At 40.4% G+C, this 19,605-nt stretch overlaps 1 protein-coding gene across 5 annotated transcripts in view; it reads right to left on the reverse strand.

The window, feature by feature from the left end:
* PACSIN2 (protein kinase C and casein kinase substrate in neurons 2) overlaps positions 1-12,836 on the reverse strand; it is a 52,957-nt gene extending 40,121 nt beyond the window's left edge. For 4 of the 5 annotated variants that reach the window (XM_033057619.2, XM_033057616.2, XM_033057617.2 and 1 more), the window contains exon 1: positions 12,725-12,807. The gene's annotated coding sequence lies outside the window, so the exon portion shown is untranslated. Of the gene's footprint in view, positions 1-12,724 lie in introns of all 5 variants that reach the window. The other variant, XM_033057620.2, reaches the window with a different exon arrangement.
* Between the last annotated feature and the right edge of the window lie 6,769 nt (positions 12,837-19,605).

Consider the following 19,605-nt stretch of genomic DNA (forward strand, 5'->3'; position numbering starts at 1 on the left):
TTGTTCTAAAAGAAGATATAGTAGCTGCCACAAAAATCTCATGTTGGTCTTCACTCTGAGGCTCTCAATAATGAAGCCTAGTACCAAATGGAACAATTTAGAACTGCTGCATAACTGTTATGCAACATCAGAAGAGTTCTAAGGTTTTTTCAAAGTTCTCCCTGGATGCTTGTATGAGAATATGTGAACTATATCCCTACAACATTCACCAAATAAAAAAGTTTCTAAAGATAGCCTTTTCAACCTAAAAATAGTGCAGCAATAAAGAAGGCCATTTGAGCAGGTTTAGTGCTGGCTCACAGCTGTGACTAAGTCCTAGCAAAATTAGCCTTAAAATTACTTTTCCTAACTCCCCCATGGTTCCAATTGACAACCAAACTGTATCACCACTGCCCATTTTCTTGTGTCTGGAAAGGTGAAGGTCAATGGAAGACAGCACCAACATAGGTTGAAAAAACTTCCTCCTAATGTCACTGACACAAAGTAATCAGGACACAATGATACAGAAAAGGCTCTTTTAGCTATGCAAACACCTTCTGGCTCAAGGGATCCAATGTATCCAAGTACAAATCCAGCACTTTTGCTTATAAGATAAAGGCACTGAAAACTTATCCAAATTTTGAAAACCTCTAAATTCATATTTTAAAGTCCTCTAGTTAGGGTATTTCAACAGTAATATTCCAGAATATATTCAATGACTTCGGGATTTGGAGTTACTTCCAATAACCAGTAATTCTGTATCAAGTTCCAAGTTCTTGACAAAACCAGGAGAAATGAAATAACAAATTGTTAAATGAATTTTCAAATACCTAACTTCTTGCTTGAATATTTAAGTAGCAGCAGCCTGGCTTTAGACAAAACTCCAAGCTGATGCATTTTCATTTTATGTATTTGACATATATATGCCAAATCCCTACTTGTACTTGTCTTTCAGCTGAGATGATTTTTTCCCCTCTCAGGACAGAAAAACAACTGGGAAACAAGATATGTGTGTCTTTTTAAGTTTATGTAGTTGGACTTCCAGCAACCCTTTCAGTATCCACAGCTACATAAATTCTAATGTCAAAGCCTAGGTGCAATATGCTATTCTTTGCACATTCCAGTAACTCTCATGAGCTGCTTCAGCTGCATAACTAGAGAAAGTAGCTCAGATTTAATTCATTCTGGGAAGCAATGCAGAGACTCCTGGAGGATTGCAACAACAGTTGACAAAGCAATTTAACAAGAGCTGTAAGTTCTACATTCATTACTTCTCCCCATTTGCAGGGTTGAACACTGCACAAGTTAATTGCTATTGCATTACAAAGAGTGTTTCACAAGATTTTCATAAAAGCTTTTCTTTTCCTGAAATGAGATTACATAACTTTGTTCTCTAATTATTCACTGCAATAAAAAAAATTGGAAGAATTCATGTGATGCATTTTTCCTTGGCAAATTCAAAACATATTTTCAGAAGCATGTTTATAAAATCTTCAGCTTTAAAGAGCCAATTTGTACAACAGATTTTGATAGTATTTTTGCTACCTAATAAACTGCATTCCAGTGAGTATGCTAGATAAATTAGATGCTTTACAGAACCCTGAAAATTAAAAAAAAAAAACAAAAAACAACACTATAAACTTCAAAACTGAAATACTACCATCATTCACAACTCAGACAAATCATATCAAAAGATATTACACTGAGATAGCAATATTCACTCAGAGAATTTAGTATTTTTTTCCATATGTATGAAATAATCCATATGTGAAATAAATGCTGCAAGTGCAAAAAATAAAACATAAACCAAATGAAGCACCTTTAGAAATACTTGAATACTTTGAAACCTGTTCATCTCTTTCCTGCTGTGCAATAAGATACCTTTGCAGTGGCATAAAAAATTCTAAAATTATTACTGTAAAACTAGTAATTTTGTTCAGTAACACATTAATTACATGCTGAATTTAGCACTGCTTTTCCTTAATTACACAAAGTGTTTCTGCAATGCCTAACAACAAGTAGAAACAAAGGTGCTTCCTATGCAGCCTCTTTTGCAAGAAAGGGGAGGAGGGATACAGGGGAGATCTCCAATCACAGTTTTAGTTTCTGTACAGGATTAGTAAAAAAACCCAGCTAAATGGACCTCTGTAGAAAGAGAACCAACAGCAGATTTTATCAGACTAATCAAAGTCTGAAGCATAGGAACTATAGGTTCCCAAAATAAATTCAGAGTCACTGTTTGATACTTGTTTCATCTATTTGTGTTTATCAGTTACTGAACTGTTTGGGACTGACTTGACAACAATTAACATTGCACAGCACAGATTTTACTCATAGTATCACATACCACAGGACTTACATTCTACCAGAAACTATGGAATAGCCTATGCTAAACCAAGAGCTAAAATACAATAATTTGATACAGACTAAACCCACATGTTGCTCTCTGATATAGGGATGCAACAAGCCAAAGCAAAACCAGCTGCTTATACATTGCTTTGGACAAAGAATTTCTCAGCCAAATTCAAACCAATGCTAAGATCAAATCTCATTTCAAATCCATCTGAAGATTCACATACAGATCATTCTAAACTATGTGGATTGTCTTTTAACCTCCTCAAATTTGTGTGTATGAACATAAATAATACACTGGATCTTAGCTCAATGAACAGAGAAGACACTCATGATAGCCCAGGCAACTTTCCAGTGCAGACAACAATTAAACAAAGAAAACCACTAAATGTTCTGCAATACTACTCTAAGATGTTCTCTGCTAGCCAATCTAAGCACCTGCCTAAAGAAAAATAAATCTGGTGGAATAGTAGTTCACTCAGAATAGCCAAGAAAGCAGATTAGACAGTATCACAGAACAAAACAGGAATTCAACTAAATCTACTTCTCAAATTCCAGTAATTAAAAAAAAAACAAAACCCAAACCAACCAACCAACAATAACAAAAAACCCCAAAACCCAAACAAAAAAACCCTACATGAACAAAAAAACCCTCACAAGACAAAAAAGCACAAAAAGCTAACACCCAAAAACACAAACCCAAGTTTATGAAATTATAGCAATGGCATAAAGTTTTTGCACACCTAGATTTTATTCTGGAAGAAAGGGGGAAAAAAAAAAAGGAAAGAAAGTATTAACATTATAAAAACATACTTGATTCTTTCCACAAAATTGCATCTGTTTTGGAAATTAAATATTGAATTGAAATTCAAAGCTACTTCTTCAATATTTGGTTTAACAATAATGTGTTAACAGATTAATCTAAATAATCTGCTAGGAGTTTCAAAACAATTACTTAGCATTCACTTTTTATTTCTATTAAAAATGTAGTTCATTACATAAGAATAAAATAGCAGGATTAAACCTTAGAAACACCTACATTATCTACAAGTGAATATTCTAAAAACGAAGGACTCTTGGCTCCTTTCTAATTGGTACTTGTTTAACTTCAAAAAGTATTTCATTTGTCTTCTGGAACTCCCACTCCAAAATATTTTAAGCAAAAAGCTCAGGAAAACACCCACAAGTTTACCTTTAAATTGATGAATTTAATATAATTTTATAGTTGTTTTCTGTTCTCCCATGCATTTGAAATTGGTAAAAATCAAGAAACAAGTTCAAGGGCATCTGCAATTCCCTTAACTATAGACAATGTAAGGGTAGAGTCTGGGTGAAGAAGTGTCACATCTTTCTTGGTTTTATTTCAGCAGCTCAGGTAGAACAGCTTCAGTTGCCAGGGCAAGCAGCAATGTTGCATTTATATCCATTCCATTTCCCTTCCTTTATTACACCTGACCATCTTTGGCATGCATCTGATTATAAAAGCACTTACACAGAGACTTGTTTACATTCAACATTCACTTTACAGGCCAACTCCACAGACATTATTCACTGCACTCCATAGCTCAAGAGGTAGCCTGATCAATTTGTTATGGCATCAATTCATTCCATTGACAGTGACTGGGATTGTTTGTGCCACATCCCCAGTCATCCCTCCCGACCCATCCCTATGCCATCGATTCTCTTTGGGAACTCAAACTGGTGCTCAGCTCCATCCAGCTGAAAATGACTTTGCAAAAATAAAAAGGTTCTTGTTGGACCAGAGAACCGACCCTAGACACAGCATAGTCAGATAAACACAATGTCCACGGGGGACACAGCAAGAACAAATAGCTGAGCACCAGACAAAAACCCTGATTTCCTGTTTTAGTCACAACACAGACTATCATTGGCTTTGAAGTAACTTATCACTGAGTAGAAGCATCAACAAACTTAGGAGCCAGTTTAACAAACTACAAGACCTTATGCTAACACAAAGAATAGGCAACTACATAGACCACACACAAGATACCCTTCAGAAAAAGGCTGGCACCCTGAAAGAAAGGCAAAAAGATTTTTTTTCATTACTTATGTGTAAGCAGTAGGCATACAAGCAAGAGGTTATGGTTTTGCCTTTGGGAACATAAATCAAACCCGTTTAGTAACACAGCAACTTCACTGTGCATGTCACACAGCTGAAGAGTTTGTATGTGGTTAGGTAGGGAGAGAAGACTGGTCAAGAGGAGTGGTGACACTTCTGCAATGATACTCATTAGTCATTTGAAATACCAGTCACTTTAAAGAACACTTGACACTCCACAGAGATTCTGCACCACATGAGCACTAAGTGGTATCTACCAGAGGCCACTACTGCACAATAAACAACCCAGCACACTCAGCTCCTTCTGTCACGACCTGCTGTGGCAAGGACAATGACACATTATTGGGGGGGCTTTGGTGCCATCCATTTATGTTCCATGTTTCATCTTCCCAACTCCAAAATTTGCATGGGATTTATAGGTGGCAATGTCCTAACTCCAACAGCACATTGCATTCACTACGAAGGGACTCCATGCATCCAGATCTCAAAAGAGAATGGATGACAGAACTAGAAGTGACTACCTGTCCTGAGAAGTTCAGCTTTGGCAATCTGATAAAATAATATTACTTCAGAGTTATTTCAATATTACTATATCACATGAGAATAATAGATAATCACACAAGACTTCCCTTAATAGCTGTCCCCAAAGCTGCATCAGAAGAAGAAAATGTCATTACCTACAGGAACACCAGTGAAGTGGGAAAGCAGAGAAGTTCACAGTAACAAATACAACAAAAGCTAGAAATGACAGAAGATAGCAGAACAAACAGAGAAATAGTTGTATTGGTAGACTGCAAATATATTCAAAGCTCCTTTATTATCCTTACTGTTACAACCTTTGAACAGTGATCACTCTAATGTAGTAACAAAGGCAGAAGATGAATGTTGACAAATAATCTTATTTGTGGGATATGATTATCAGCCTTCAAACTAAAAGGACTTAGGACTCCAAACTAGCTTTTGTTCATTTTAAATTTTAAAATATAATTTGGGATGCTCTAGCAGGCTCAGCACAAAGAAACACCATGACAATGCCAAGGCACTCCCTCCTTCATGCTCCTCAAGGGAGCCTTATTCCCTCCCTGGAAAATTCCCTGAGGTGGTACAGAATAACCTCCAGGTCCCGGCCATGCCCCTCCTGCCTACTGCATTAATTAACCTGTCCTGGCCAGAACCAGGACAAGTCAATTAAAACAGATAAAGTGAGATTCCATCTGAGTATACCAAGTTGATAATTATTATTACATAGTAAAAAGAAAGATCCTATATGACCAAATTCTTAACAACACTTTCTTTTTATGAGGACACCATCCTGAGTGATGGTGACTGCTGAGGACCTATGTTTCAACACAGCACTGAACTTGCTTTCACAAGGTATTCTGATCAAGATACAGAATAATACAAGCTCAGTCTGAGGTTACATTTATTTTAAGTTCTGAAAAGACAGTCAAGAAATATTAAAAGTTGGATGTGTTCACCAAGCTACTGCTAAGCTATCTACCATTATTATTGGTGACCTGTGAACAGACCAGGAATCGTGACTGATCTACTGCCCAGACAAGTTTAAAAAAAACCTGAGGAAATCTAAGACCAAAATCAGTGCTGATAAAGCTATCTGGATTGTTTGCTGAAATGAGCACAACCTAAAGATCCTTATTTGCAATTCACATTGAATTGTACCAAGACAAAGTTTTTCTCTACCTCATAAATATGAGCTAATATTTTAAGCATCAAGTTTGAGGAATCCTGAAATGGAGCAGAACACTCAGCTGAACTGTAGGATATAAATAAAGTGCTGTTAGGTAGGCAGTTAGAAGTATATATTATCTGACTATACATCAGAGAGATTACCCGTTAGAGGCAGCAGGACTAATTAGCTAACTGGGTACCTAACAGGGCTGTGGTACACTCTACATTCATTTTATCTAAATGGGAAATTTTCTTTGTGGATGTATCAAATTGCAACAGGGATTCATTCACACAAGTCCTATGCCTGGTCTTTTTCAGAAAAGATCAGATGATTATAAATGGTTATTTCCTGGATTAAAATCTATTAAACATTCTTTTGCATTTCTTCTGCATACTATTAGCAACTGGATAATCAACCTAATTACATATTTTAAGAGCAGCAGCAATTAAAATCTGTATAATCAAATGATAATATCTTAAAATGTCTACAGAATGCTAATGCATGATCCACATACCAAACCTGCCTATTCATTCTATTCATTAAAGCCCTCTCCAACACATGCTCCTGAGGATACAGCCAAATTTGCAGCCCATGGAGGACCCCACAGTGGAGCCATGAATGCCCAAGGGGGACTGTGACCTCAGCATGGGAAGCCCAGGCTGGAGCAGGCTCCTGGTAGGACCTGTGATCCTGTGGGAGACCCACACCGGAGCAGGCTATTCCTGAAGGACTGACCCCTTGCAAAGACCCACACCAGAGCAGTTTGTGAGGAACTGCAGCCTCAGAGAAGGACTCATGTCGGAGAAGTTTGTGGAGAACTGTCTCCTGTGGGAGGGACCCCACTCTGGAGCAGTGAAAGAGTATGAGGAGCAAAGAGTAGCTGAGATAAACATGTAAAAAACTGACTGCAACCCCCATTCCTTGTCACCCTGTGCCACTCAGGCAGAAAAATCAGGAGTGAAGTTGAGCCTGTGGAAAAGGGAAGGGTTGGTTGTTGGAAGGAAGGTGTTTTAAGATTTGTGTTTATTTCTCACTACCCTACTCTGATCTGATTTGCAATAAGCTAAATTAATTTCCATGAATAGAGTATGTTTTGCCCATGATCATAACTGGGGCATGATCTCTCTGTGTCCTTACCTCAAGTTGAGAGTCTTTTGTTACAGTTTCTCTGCCCTGACCAGTTGAGGAAAGTGATAGAGTTGCTTGGTGGGGCAGCCGGCATCCAACTATGGTCATCTCACCACAGGCCATCAAGACACAGCAACAGAATAAAACTTCTTTTCACTTAACTTTCCATTTAGAACTCTGCTTAAGACAACATGGAAGTGTGCTTTGGGAAGTGGCACTATCAATCAAAAGTTATTGGTTGACTATACTTTATCCATGTGTGCTGGCTGTTACTACTTTCAGTTGCACCAGCTTTGAAAAAAGACAAAAACCTCAACTCTCAGAGCCCTAATAATCAGTGAGAAGGCAATACTCCCAGTCGTGGGTGTAACAGTTTCTAAGAATTTAATTGCTCAAAAGAGGAAAAGCTAACCACTCAATTTATTTCTGTCTGTGTCTGAATGACACTAGACTGACAGCATTCTTTATATAAAGCTCTCTAACACACAAGAACTAAAGAAAAGTGGTGTAAAGGAAATGGTTACCCAGTTTCTTCTATATAAAACAGTATGTTCGCATTTTAGAAGGGAACTGTAACTCACTCAACACAGTAAGAACTTAAAGAACTTAGGAATCATTTCCTTCAAATGAATTCCCTCTAGACCTTAAAGCAAGCTGCTCAACAGCTCCAACAAGTTAAACATAATTCTATGTTGACCAGATATCAGATTACTTTGAGTACTTAGATTATTTCAGGTAACTGAAAAATGAGTTTTGAAGTTTTTATCTTTAACTATTAACCTGAAGACTTTGGAAAATATGATTTTAAGAATATTATTCAAGGACTCCAAAAGTAAGCATGCCTACAAGTTGACGTTGCATACATGTGGTTCCATAAAATAGAGTTAATTTAACAGATCTGTACCTGTTTATTATCTATTTATCATTTCTCCCAAAAAGAAAGCAGCATTGTTCACTCAGCAGGGAGGTAGGTATCTGTCAAATTGCCAAGAAAACCTCAATTAAGGGACAGGATGAGAGGTGTAAGTCAAACCAAAACCATGTCCCATTTGTCCTATGACTCACTGCAGATTATTTATTGAAATCTGTACTTCACGTTATCCCTTTTAAAAAGTGCACATTGAACATATTCACCCTGCACCTTTTATTTAACCTATTAAGTCAGAAATTAGGAAAAAAAACCCAGCTCATTATATTCTTTGTCATATTATTTTAAAATTAATCAGGTATGGCTGTGCATCTGCTAAATGAAGAGAATTTTAAAAAAAATTAAAGAAAAAAATCTCATTTCGATATTCAGCTAGTATTACTATGCTAGCTAAGAAGTTCTGTGCAAATTGGTTTTGTAACCCAAAACCCTATAAGAGGCCAGGCACAAAAACTCTGCTAGGCCTTTCAGAGCCCAGTCAACATACACATTTTGTTGCTACAATCACCAGGTAGCAATAGATTTACCCGGTATGTGGGAGAGAATGATGTACAATCATACATGAAAGTCAGATTTATGAGCCTTGTTTGTGCTGTTCATGCACAAAGACACAATAAAATAAGACAGAAAGAATATCACACTTTTGCAACAAGGACTTCAGGATGAACAGTCCAGTAACACCAAGGTCAGCCAGTTTTATTAGTAGCAAATTATTTATTACTTTATATCAAAAGCTAAGAGCTGGCAAGTACAGCAGGATTCCGTGATACATTAATCACAACAGGCATATGAAGATACTTAGAATATATTTTAACATTCACAGTGTCACTTAAAGTCTGAGTGGTGCCCATTTTCAGAGCATATACTATGTTACATTTACAAGTTTATATCAAAAGATTACATAAAATCCAGTCTTTTTGGTTTCAGTAAAATTCTGTCAAATAAATATTTAATAATAGCATACAGATTTCTCATTCTCACCATTTTTGCTGTATACACTGTAGTCTGGTTTGGCATTCACTGCTCTAGGGTATGCGATAAAAGGCAAAAAAGGTTGTCTAAAATGTTTGATCCATAGGTGCCTTGGAATTAGTTCTTAAAGCAGAGTCCTACACAAGCAAAAAGGGTTAACAATATGCACTGGCTCAAAGCCAAACAGTTTGAGATACAGGTTTCCAATACTATCAAAATATTTACAATACCTTGTGTAAGCCAGAAGAGTCTTTAAATATTTGCATGATCTAAAAATCTGAACCAAACCACCTTACTTAAAGCCTGAGAGACATTTTCTTTTTGCCTTGGAGCTCATAACTGTGCAGTGTTACAACAGTCATGTTAGTTCTACCCCTATTTACCAATTAGGGCTGGGAACCTCCTCAAATATTGACACATCCTGTCCACCAAGATCCACAGGACTCTAAGCAAGTGCACCAGTGGCTCAAGCAGAATTTCTCACACTCCATGGAGCCCTCATCAAGGCAGATTCTAGACCAATACCATTAGAGAAATTTGGATTATTCCCCTCCCTTGAGCAAGGCATCTTAAAGGGTAACAGGGACAATATTGAAGTCTAGTGACAAATTGGACTATAGAGACTGTGAACCAACCCCAGAATTACAGCAGCTGTTTTACTGTCAGGTTCAGGTTATTCTTCTCAACCCCAGTGAGCCAACCAGCCACATAACATTCACATTAAATACAGCATTCTATTCAATCACAGAATAATTAGCTTGGTTACATCACTCTTATTTCCTACTTCTTCCTTTTCATCTCCTGTGAATAGTTCATCATTACAGAAAGTCAAAAATCAGTAACTGCGTTTAGTTGAAAAGAACAGTGTCACCTCTGGAAGTTCTGGGCATTATGACAGAGTTTGAATTAAATCTCGTGTTACAAAGAAGTTGCTAATATCACAGACTAGTCTTAAATTCAAGCATCAGACACTCCATTCCAGATCTCAGGCAACAAGGAAATAATTAAATCATAGTATTTTAAAAAAACCCAAAAAACCAGATATTCTAAGAACCAAAAAGGCACTCATCTATTAGTTGATACGGATGTTTAAAAAAATACTAGCCAAACCAAAAACCACTTTCAATCTGCATCTACTCTACTCCTGGCTTAATGTATAAGAAGATGCAGTTTTTCCAGGAACTGCTGCACTAAGAAAACCAGGCTCCAACTCAGAAACACAAAGCTACCTTTTAGCTACTTTGTATTACAACACAGATTTGTACAAGCACAGGCAACTTTTGACTGGCGGCATTGCTAAGCATTTCATCCAATTCCTGTAATAAGCATGGAATTTTCTTGGCCTGCATTAACCCACAGTCACCTCCAGGCTCATTTTAACCACAATCAGGGAAGCACAGAATTGACATATGGACACTTTTAAGCACGTAGCTCACTCAGCTCTAGAGCAGGAAAAGGTGCCTACATGCTCCACAGACAGACCACGAGAACAAAACTTCTCATTCCTGACACTAAATCATTCAAATGTGTCACCTAGTAAAAATAACAGGTTCACTGATTTCAGACCAACATTCAAGTGGCTTGTCACAAGAAAAGATAGCAGACATCCACCCACTAGAAAGATACATCATCTAGCTATTTTCTGAAGGCACTGTTCAAAAACATTCATAGATGACAACAATCTAGACCACAATTAAAAAGCCATTTTATTATGATGGTATTTCAAAGTCATGGGAAAAAAAAAAAAGAAAAGAAAGATTGATCCAGATTTGTAAACTATTTCCCAAAGGGAGTTTGGAGCATTGGAGCACAGAATAGTCACAGCAAGGGGGCACCTGTACACCTCTCCTGCTCACCACACTGAAACTGTGGTGTACAGAGATCAGGGATCCCTAAAATGATGTTACATTGTGCTCAAAAGACATGCTCCTTATGCTAATAGGTGCTCCTGTTTAAGCTGATTCAGTCATAATTGGCAGACTATAACTACTATCTTTAAAGCCAAATTGCAAGTTCGACAAAACATAATTTCAGGCAGGCACAAGTATAAAACAGCCAGCATACGAGCACTCAGTGTTAATAACCTTAATAGTAAAGAATGCAATTAACACAGCTGGCAAACTCTTAGTTAGTGCTCACGTTTTAGCATAAGAAATAAAAGCCATCATGTGTGCCCACCCTGCCCAAGGAAGCAATGAAGTGGTGCCGATCTCGTCACAGACGTATGAGAATGATCCTTTTCTTGCACTAAAACCAGAATGAAAACTCACTTGCTTACATAATGCAACCTTCACTATGGCTCTTATAACAATGCCCAATGTTTTAACTTTTAAAAGCAGGGGAAAGGTTAAAGAAGAGCTGAACAGATGCTGGCATTAGATCCAAGCTAGCAGAAGGGAATCCCTTCACCTACTCCCCACCAGCAAGAGAGAACAGTCTCGTGGCAGCATTTAAAGCAGGAGCTCGTGGAGCACAACAGAGACAGAAGTGCTTGGCACATCCATGGCTCGCTTTTTAACCCCAGTCTGCGTCAAATGATCAAACTTACACAAACAGGTACAGGAAATGTGAGCAGTGGTGTACTAGTTTTTAGTTATCCTGGCTAATCTATTATTTCAATCAAGTAATCCAAGCGTTTAAAACTGCAAGACCGCATTTAGTTTTCAAACTGTTCAGTTTACAAAGGACAGCATACGGCACTTGCGTCTTTCTGGCTTCCTTTAGTGCTCAGGCAAAAGGATGACGGCTCAGAAGATTGGATCTATCAGCTTCTGAGTCACTCCAAGCACAGACAGCTGAGAACGACAGCCACAGCGAGCCAGGCAGACACTGTACACATCCTGCTCTTCCCTAACCAGGTAACCTCAGCGTCCATAAAGACATGTCTGTCTCTCACACTGACGTTTCGCCCTGGGACATGAGGAGATTCTTTCCACAGGCCAAAAAAGGGAAAGTCAAGATAGAAGGCGGCAACGGCAAGACCAAGAAGTGTGCTTGAGCTGGGTCATTACGAGTACTCAGGAGGCCCTGAGCTGTGTAAAACCTCACTGTCCCCCGTAGAAACATCTCCTCCCACCAAATCAGCATCGTTACCTGCCATCACCCGGGGCGCCGGGATTTCAAAGCCGGGAGGAAAAACCCAGCTGCTCAAGTTTAAGACTTCTTTTACCTCCCCGACCCAAAGCCGCCACCACCACGGAGTGGGTCACTAAACTTCCCCGAGCAGGGAGCGCTCCCCTCCTACAGGAACCGAGCCAGTGTCGTCATCCCTCGCAAGCCCCAGCCCTGCCCTTCCCCGCCTGGCGCCGTGCAAGGAGAGCTTCACCTTCCCCGCGCCCGCCGCAGCGGCAGCCCCGGAGCGCCGTGGGGTGGGCAGCCCGCAGCCAGCGGGGTCTCCGGGGGGCGCCCCCCAGGCCCGCCCCGCTCGGCCCGACCGCAGCACGGGCAGCGCCGCCGGCCCGGCCGCGGAACCAGCGGCTCCCCCGCCCGGACCCACCGCCCGCCATTGCCCAACGGCTCCGACGGGGATCCCAGCCCGGCCCCCAGCTCGAGCCTGTGCCGAGGGAAAGGCTCTGGGGCGCGGAGCGGGCCTCACCTGCAGCGCCGGGACCTGCCCGTCGCCCGTGCCCGGCGGGGGAGACGAGACGGCGAGAGCGCGGCGGAACCGACCCGAGCCCTGAGCTCCGCTCGCTCGGCGCCGCCGCCCCCCGGCGCCCGCCCAGCCGCCCCCCATTGGCCGAGAGCGCGGGCAAGCTCCCGCTCCGCCGCCGCCTATTGGCTGTCGGTCGCTGTCAATCAACGCCGCTTCCTCGTCGGGGGCGGTGAGGGGCGGTTGCGCGCGCCCGCGGCCGGCGCGCGCTCCCCGGCGGCCGTCGGGGACAGCCGGAGCCACGCGCGCGGCACCGCCCCCCGGTCCCGATCCCGCTCACCCGGGGGGCTCCGACCGCGCCCCGGGCCCGGCTCATCCCGGGGGCAGCGCCAGCCAGGTATCCGAGCGCAGGAAACCGTGACAGGAGCACTGCGGAACGTGGCAGGGCGCGGCGGGAATAACGCCGCGTCCGTGTCCCGTTCCCACTGCGGGGCACCGTGAACAAGCAGATGTTCCTTCCCGAAGCGAGCTGACAGATCCCGGGAAGGGTCGGGGACTTTTCCACGGCCGGCAGCGCTGCGGGCGCTGACCCCGCCGGCACTGCGGTACCGGGAGCGCCCGCTCCGGGCCGGGCCGGGCCGGGCCGGGCTCGCAGCTGTCCCGGGCACGGGCTCAAGGACAGCCCCACCTCCGACAGGCACTGCTGCTTTGGTTACACCGCTCTCCGCCGAGCTACGCGGCTCTTGCCCGGTATCAGAACTGTTAGTTCGCCTATCTTTCGGATTTATTTGTTTTAGACAGAAAACTATCTGAAGTTCCAAGCAGCAGCCACCACGGTGACCTTCTTTCGTCCCTTCAACCTTTGCCTTCTCTGCCGCTAGTTTTCTGCATTTCCCTCCCATCTGCCCTTCTCATCACTGCTGTGCCTCCAGCGCTGTCCCCAGGGACAGCCTGGTTTGAGAACAGCAAGAGCTCTGGATCACTGGGTAGGGCTGCAAAACAGTCCTAAGAGTATTTTCCTCTTGGCCGTGTTTCTTATGCAAGTCGGCGTACAATCAGATGGACGCCAAGTCTTCCTGTACTCTTTCACTCAGTCTGTGACTCATTAACTTAAGTTTGCTTAGATTAGTTCAGTAGGATTGTAAGACCATAGCACTGGGATAAAATTTATCTTCTGAATGTCCTTGACAAATGGATTTGAATTAAATGCTATTAGCATTACTCTGAAATTTGGTCAGGTTGGTAAGCTTCCTAAGACTGAACATGATTTCTCCCTTTCCTAGTCTCCCTTTCTTCACTGTACTGTGTTGAAAGTTATCAGTTCACGTTTGAGAGGAGCAATCTTGTAATTTATTGTTTCTTACACTTCTGACCAGAGCTGCACTTTAGTTTTCTAGTGTCTCTCATTAATGTGAGACCAAGCTTTCCTTACAGCACACTACAAGGGACAGATACAATCATAAACACAGCTCTTTCTGTAAGGAATTAAGCTTCCGTTTTGCCTACAGCATTGTCAAAGCTGGGAATTCTCCATGCCAGAACACTTAGACTTTCTTCAATCTAACATCAAAACAGTCATTCATCTCTTTGTTTGCTCAAATAATGCTCAAACTTGTTCAAAGATGGAAGAAACAGAACAGGAATTCAGCATAAATCACAGCAGTCCCCGGTAGAAGAGTTCATACTGTGATGAAAGGGAATTCCAGTTTGGCAGAAGACAGAACCTGCAGACTGGGCTGGACTGACACAGAAAATCCCCCACTGTTCCACACAGAGTTCCTTGAATGACACCACCCTGTGCCCCAAAATCACTCCACTGTGCACAAACCCAGTGCAGACTGCATCTATGCCGCTCCCTGTGAAAACCAGGGCCCATGTTCTTATCTTAGGCCAGTTTGGGGACAATTACTGTGAGAGGATTTAGAAATGTATCTTCAAGTCCTGAGTCTGGTGGCACAAGCTACCAGACAGTCTTTTGACAATGAAGAAAATAATCTTCAAATCAGCTATTCCCATGCATTGACTTTGGTAGGCTGATGTACTGCTTATACATTATATATATAAACATATAATTATATATATATTACATTATAATATGTACATGGAAATTGTATACAATTTATGACTCTATTTACATACATTTTTACTGTATTTCCATATATACACTTACTACAGTTTCTATAGATATAATGCATAATATATCCCCCCCTCCATATAGGTACAATAAATGTAGCTGTTGTGTCATAGTGGAAAGGCAGTGTGTTATTTTGGGAGTTATCTTCATATGGAATTTGAATGGTTCTGGCTTCCAAGGGAATGGAGATTGATCAGAAATGAAGAATTTACACAACATTTTTGTACAAACAACTGGACTCAGATTTTAGTACAACCTGAGAAATAACAATTGTGTTTTCCAATGTTTCACTTAAACATCTTTATGATTCAACTAGCATCTTTATAACTGCAATGAAACATATTTATAAATGCTATGAAATCATTATTTTGAAGATAAAAAAGTAGGACTGTTTGCTGGAAAATATAAAGCTTACCAAAAGGCAATTTTTATGAAGATCTTAATATTTGGAGGTTTCTCAAGGCACCACTTCAGGTAATAATATTTTCAAGCTGCTGAATATTCTTTCCTGCTTGCAAGATGTTTTCTCTCCTTTTGACACTTAAATGAAAAATGCCTGGATACCTTTGGAAGCCAGTAAGACAATAACTGTTATCAGAGTTTTGAAAATACATTTTTAACTGCCAAGTTTTTACCCCATTCCAAGTGTAGCATTAGAAACAATTTGAAAGCACCATTATTAGAGTCACCTTAGTGTACTTTTGGAATTGACACTATTGCTCTGCCTGTGAAGAAAGCACAATTTGTCTGCACTGGGGTTAATACACATGCAGGTACAGTGATCTGCATTACTTACAGTAACACACTTTAATGTCTGTATAAATAGATATAGGGCTTGAGGCTACATGCACCAAGTAAACACATATATGCACTCGGAGAACTGCTTGGGGAAATACACCTCAGTGGTTAATAAAGTACTATTTCTTTCAATTTATCAAGTGTAAATTAACTTTATGTATATTCAAAGATTAAGTTTTTCTCATAGTGAATTCAAAGAGATTAGTGGTCTAATTATATCTATCATCAGTGATGCAAGATCTCAGCAAGATGACACTATTATGATGCCATAAATAATTTACTTATGGAGAGAATTACACTTTACCGTATCATCAGTTTGATTTAGTACTTTGATATTTTTCCCAAGTATTAAAAAGCAGTTGTTCTCTGCACATTTTCATTTATATTAAAAATGTGACATCCAGTGAAACATTCCCTTAATCTTTTTCCTTAGAAGAACAGCTGACAGTCAGTCTATCCAGCCCCACTGGTGAGCATCTGATTCAGACTGTTAGGAACAGGACAGGAAGTCTGTGGGGAAAAAAATCCTCTCACTTTAGATAAGTATCCCACGGTTATTTTTACTTTTAACACAATCTATTTTTAAATATGCTTCTTGTTTCTTCTGCGTCCTCAGAAATTCCATGTGTCCTTTTAAGCACTAGTACTTTCCCTGTGAAGAAATTCTGTCTCTTGCCTTCACTCAGAACAAATTTTGTGTTCTGTGACTGCTGGCATAACATTTCAGAATTCTCTTCAAACTCCTTCTCTCTTGCTAAGAACCTCCATGTGTTATAATCTTTGCTTACACTTTAAATGCAAATTTAAATCCTGAACCATATTTTGATTGCAAATGTAATGCCGTTAGTGACTATATATGCCAACCAATGACAAGGAATTTCAGATTATTAAATTCAATTCCACTCAAATCAATCAATTTCACTGTTTCACTGCCCAACTTTCACTGGGAAAGAACCTTTCAAATAAAAGCCATGTTCTTGTCTGAAATATTTTTTGTTTTCTCCTTGTTTTTCACAAGTGTTTCTAATTACTGTTTCATACTGTCCAAACTTTTCTATTTTGCAACAGTTGTCTGTGACTACCTCAGATGTGAATGATTCGTTTTTAACATGTAAAAAATTGCAGAATAATTAAGGCATAGAAGACTTTCTGTCAATAGCAAAGGCATCTATGTGATCATCATTACTGGAATAGTTCAAGTATGGAGAGCTTGCCTAGGCTTTGATGGCAACTTTAAAAAGGTGGAAAAACAGAGTCTAGCCCACACAGCTTCCTACAATTCAGTATAAAACAACCAACTTTTCATCTTAATAACTGAATTTTAAACAAAACTGTGGCTAAAGCCAGCTTTTGCCAGCTATCCACATTTGTTTTCTGTTTGTTTTGTTGTGTTTTTTTTTAAGAAGCCCTGCAGGTCAGCATAAATGGATACCTCTGCACCACGGGGCACAGTCCTTCCCACTGACCCAAAGGCTGGAGTGAACTCTTGTCATAAAGCAGGCATGGAATGTCAGCTCCCTTCTGTAATTTCCATCCAAGTCAACTGAACAGCAACTGCTCGAGCAACAGCACCAGTTTACAGTGACACAGTAAAGCCCTTCCTTTACCACAGATAAATGTGCTCTGCCTGACATGTTCTGCTGATGAAATGCAGGGCTATATATCTTCTGTGAAATGTCTATTGTTTTGCAGAGTTTATAGCAGGAAGTGAATCAGGAGACAGGGACATTTTAGGCAAAAGTCCTATTGTAAAGCCAACAGTAATGAAGTAGCTTTAGGAATAATACCGTTTCTTTTATACTAATTAAGTTCCTCAAGCCATGTACAAAAGCTATTCTCTGGGAATCTTATTAATTCCTTCCATGTCAAAGAATTAATAGGGAGAAAGGTTAGCGCCCAGGAAGCAAGCCCCACTATTCAACTAACAATAAACTCCTTCTACACTGATGCCATTATAACAATTCCTGTAGCTGTTTAGAGCTTGTCCATTTAATTCTTCATACAATAGTGTCCTTATGCCAGGGAGCACTGGAGCATATGAAGAACAGTATTTTAGGACTGAGATATACATTTGTATCAGCTCTGCCTGGTAAGTTATTATACTAGCCAAAGTCAGAACTTTTGAGAACTGTTATTTCCAATTTATTTTGCTCCCTTGAAAGCCAAACAGTTTCTTTGTGAGATACATTTGGAGGATGACAGGCCCAAGGCCACAGTTAGTAACTCAGAACTAAGAGCTTGTCTGCTTGCAGTCACTCAGATTTAAGCCCTCTCAGTCAGAGCTGAAACAGGCTTTAACCTTTTGGAGAACCAGACTCCAGCTAAAAGAGCTACCTTACCTCTGAATGAGAACATCCACATGAGGTTTATGGTCTTTTACTATACATGTCAGCATCAGCTCTGTAGTCAATTCCCTTTAACTCCTGCAGCAGACAGCTGCCTCAAGTGGGGAACACATCTCCCTCCACCTCAATTCCAGCTCTCAGCAGAGCATGCCCCAAGCTCTCACAGCCTGGGCACCACTTGGTACCATTAGCTCTGTCCTATTACAGCAAGAGATTTAATTAAAGATGCAGAAGTGAAAAGGTGAAGATTTTATCTCTGAGGAAGCAAATAAAGTTTTCCTTTTCAGTTTCTCTTCCTCCTAACTTGATTTTCATCTTCACCTTTCAAGACCAGGCACAAACCAGCATCCCACAGCATAATATCCACATATCACCCTCTTCCTTCTCCCACAGAACTATTAGCTGTAACTGCTTTTGTTTCCTTGGCACTCTCCAAGTCTGCAGTAAAGCTGCTTTAAGCACATTCATTCCAGCTAACACAGACTCTTTCCTTACTCAAATCCCTTCTGAGAATTTTTCAACCAGTCTTAAAAGCAGACATGACGCAGCAACAGAGCTTCCTAATTTTGAGTTTCTCAAGAACATTTCACTGACGTACACAAGGCCTTAAGTTCTGCATAGAAAAGGAAGAATTGCTGTTCACTTAGATTTTTTTCCTCGGGTTTGTGTTGTGGTTTTAAGCCCAGCTGGAGATGAAACACCACCCAGCCACTCGCTTAGCTCCCTCTCTTCCCCTTCCCATACTGGTGGAGAGTGGAGGAGAATTGAAGTAGAACTTGTATGTTGAGATAAGAATAGTTCAATAATTGGAAGTAAAATAAAATGCAATAAGAATGGGTAGTAGTAATAATAATAAAAATAATAGTAGACAGGAAAAAAATCACAAGTGATGCACAATACAACTGCTCACTATGTGTACATCCCCTTCCCAAACCCAAATCATCCCTGTTGTGTAACCCCCCCAGTTGAGAGACTGGCCATGACATTCCATGGTGTGGAATATCCTGGCCAGTTCAGGTCACCTGTCCCAGCTGTGCTCCTTCTCTCTTCCTTTTGTGAACTTCCTCACTGGTAGAGCATGAGACAAGACAAAAAATAGTCCTAGACTTAGGATAAAGACAACTTAGTAAAAAACCAAAGCATCAGTGAGTTATCAACACCATTCTGATTCCAAATCCAAAACACAGCACTGCAACAGGTATTGAGAATAAATTAACTCTGTCCCAGTTGAAACCAGGACAGTTTAATACTGATAATCAGGAAACCAATCTTAGTATATTGGAATTCCATGTTATTTTAGTTTTGTTCCTTAAAACTCCCTTTACATACATAGGTTTTTCATATGTTAGAAGTGAAAATATAATTAGGCCTTCACACTTCAACCTCTGCAAAAAGCCTGTCAAGAAAAGGAAATGAGGAGAAAGCAGTCTGATGTATATAATTGCTAGACTATTGTTTTTAAAAAGAAAATTGAATGAGATCAGGAAGAGAAGGTCACTGCATTTGCAGTGTCTTTGAATTCTTGCTCTTTTAAGAGAACACTGCATGACTGAATTCATACTTGGGTCAGCAAGATAAATTACTAGTAATACATTGGTTGGATATACAAC

The sequence above is a fragment of the Catharus ustulatus genome, chromosome 4 (genome assembly GCF_009819885.2).
Source record: "Catharus ustulatus isolate bCatUst1 chromosome 4, bCatUst1.pri.v2, whole genome shotgun sequence".
Classification (NCBI taxonomy): domain Eukaryota; kingdom Metazoa; phylum Chordata; class Aves; order Passeriformes; family Turdidae; genus Catharus; species Catharus ustulatus.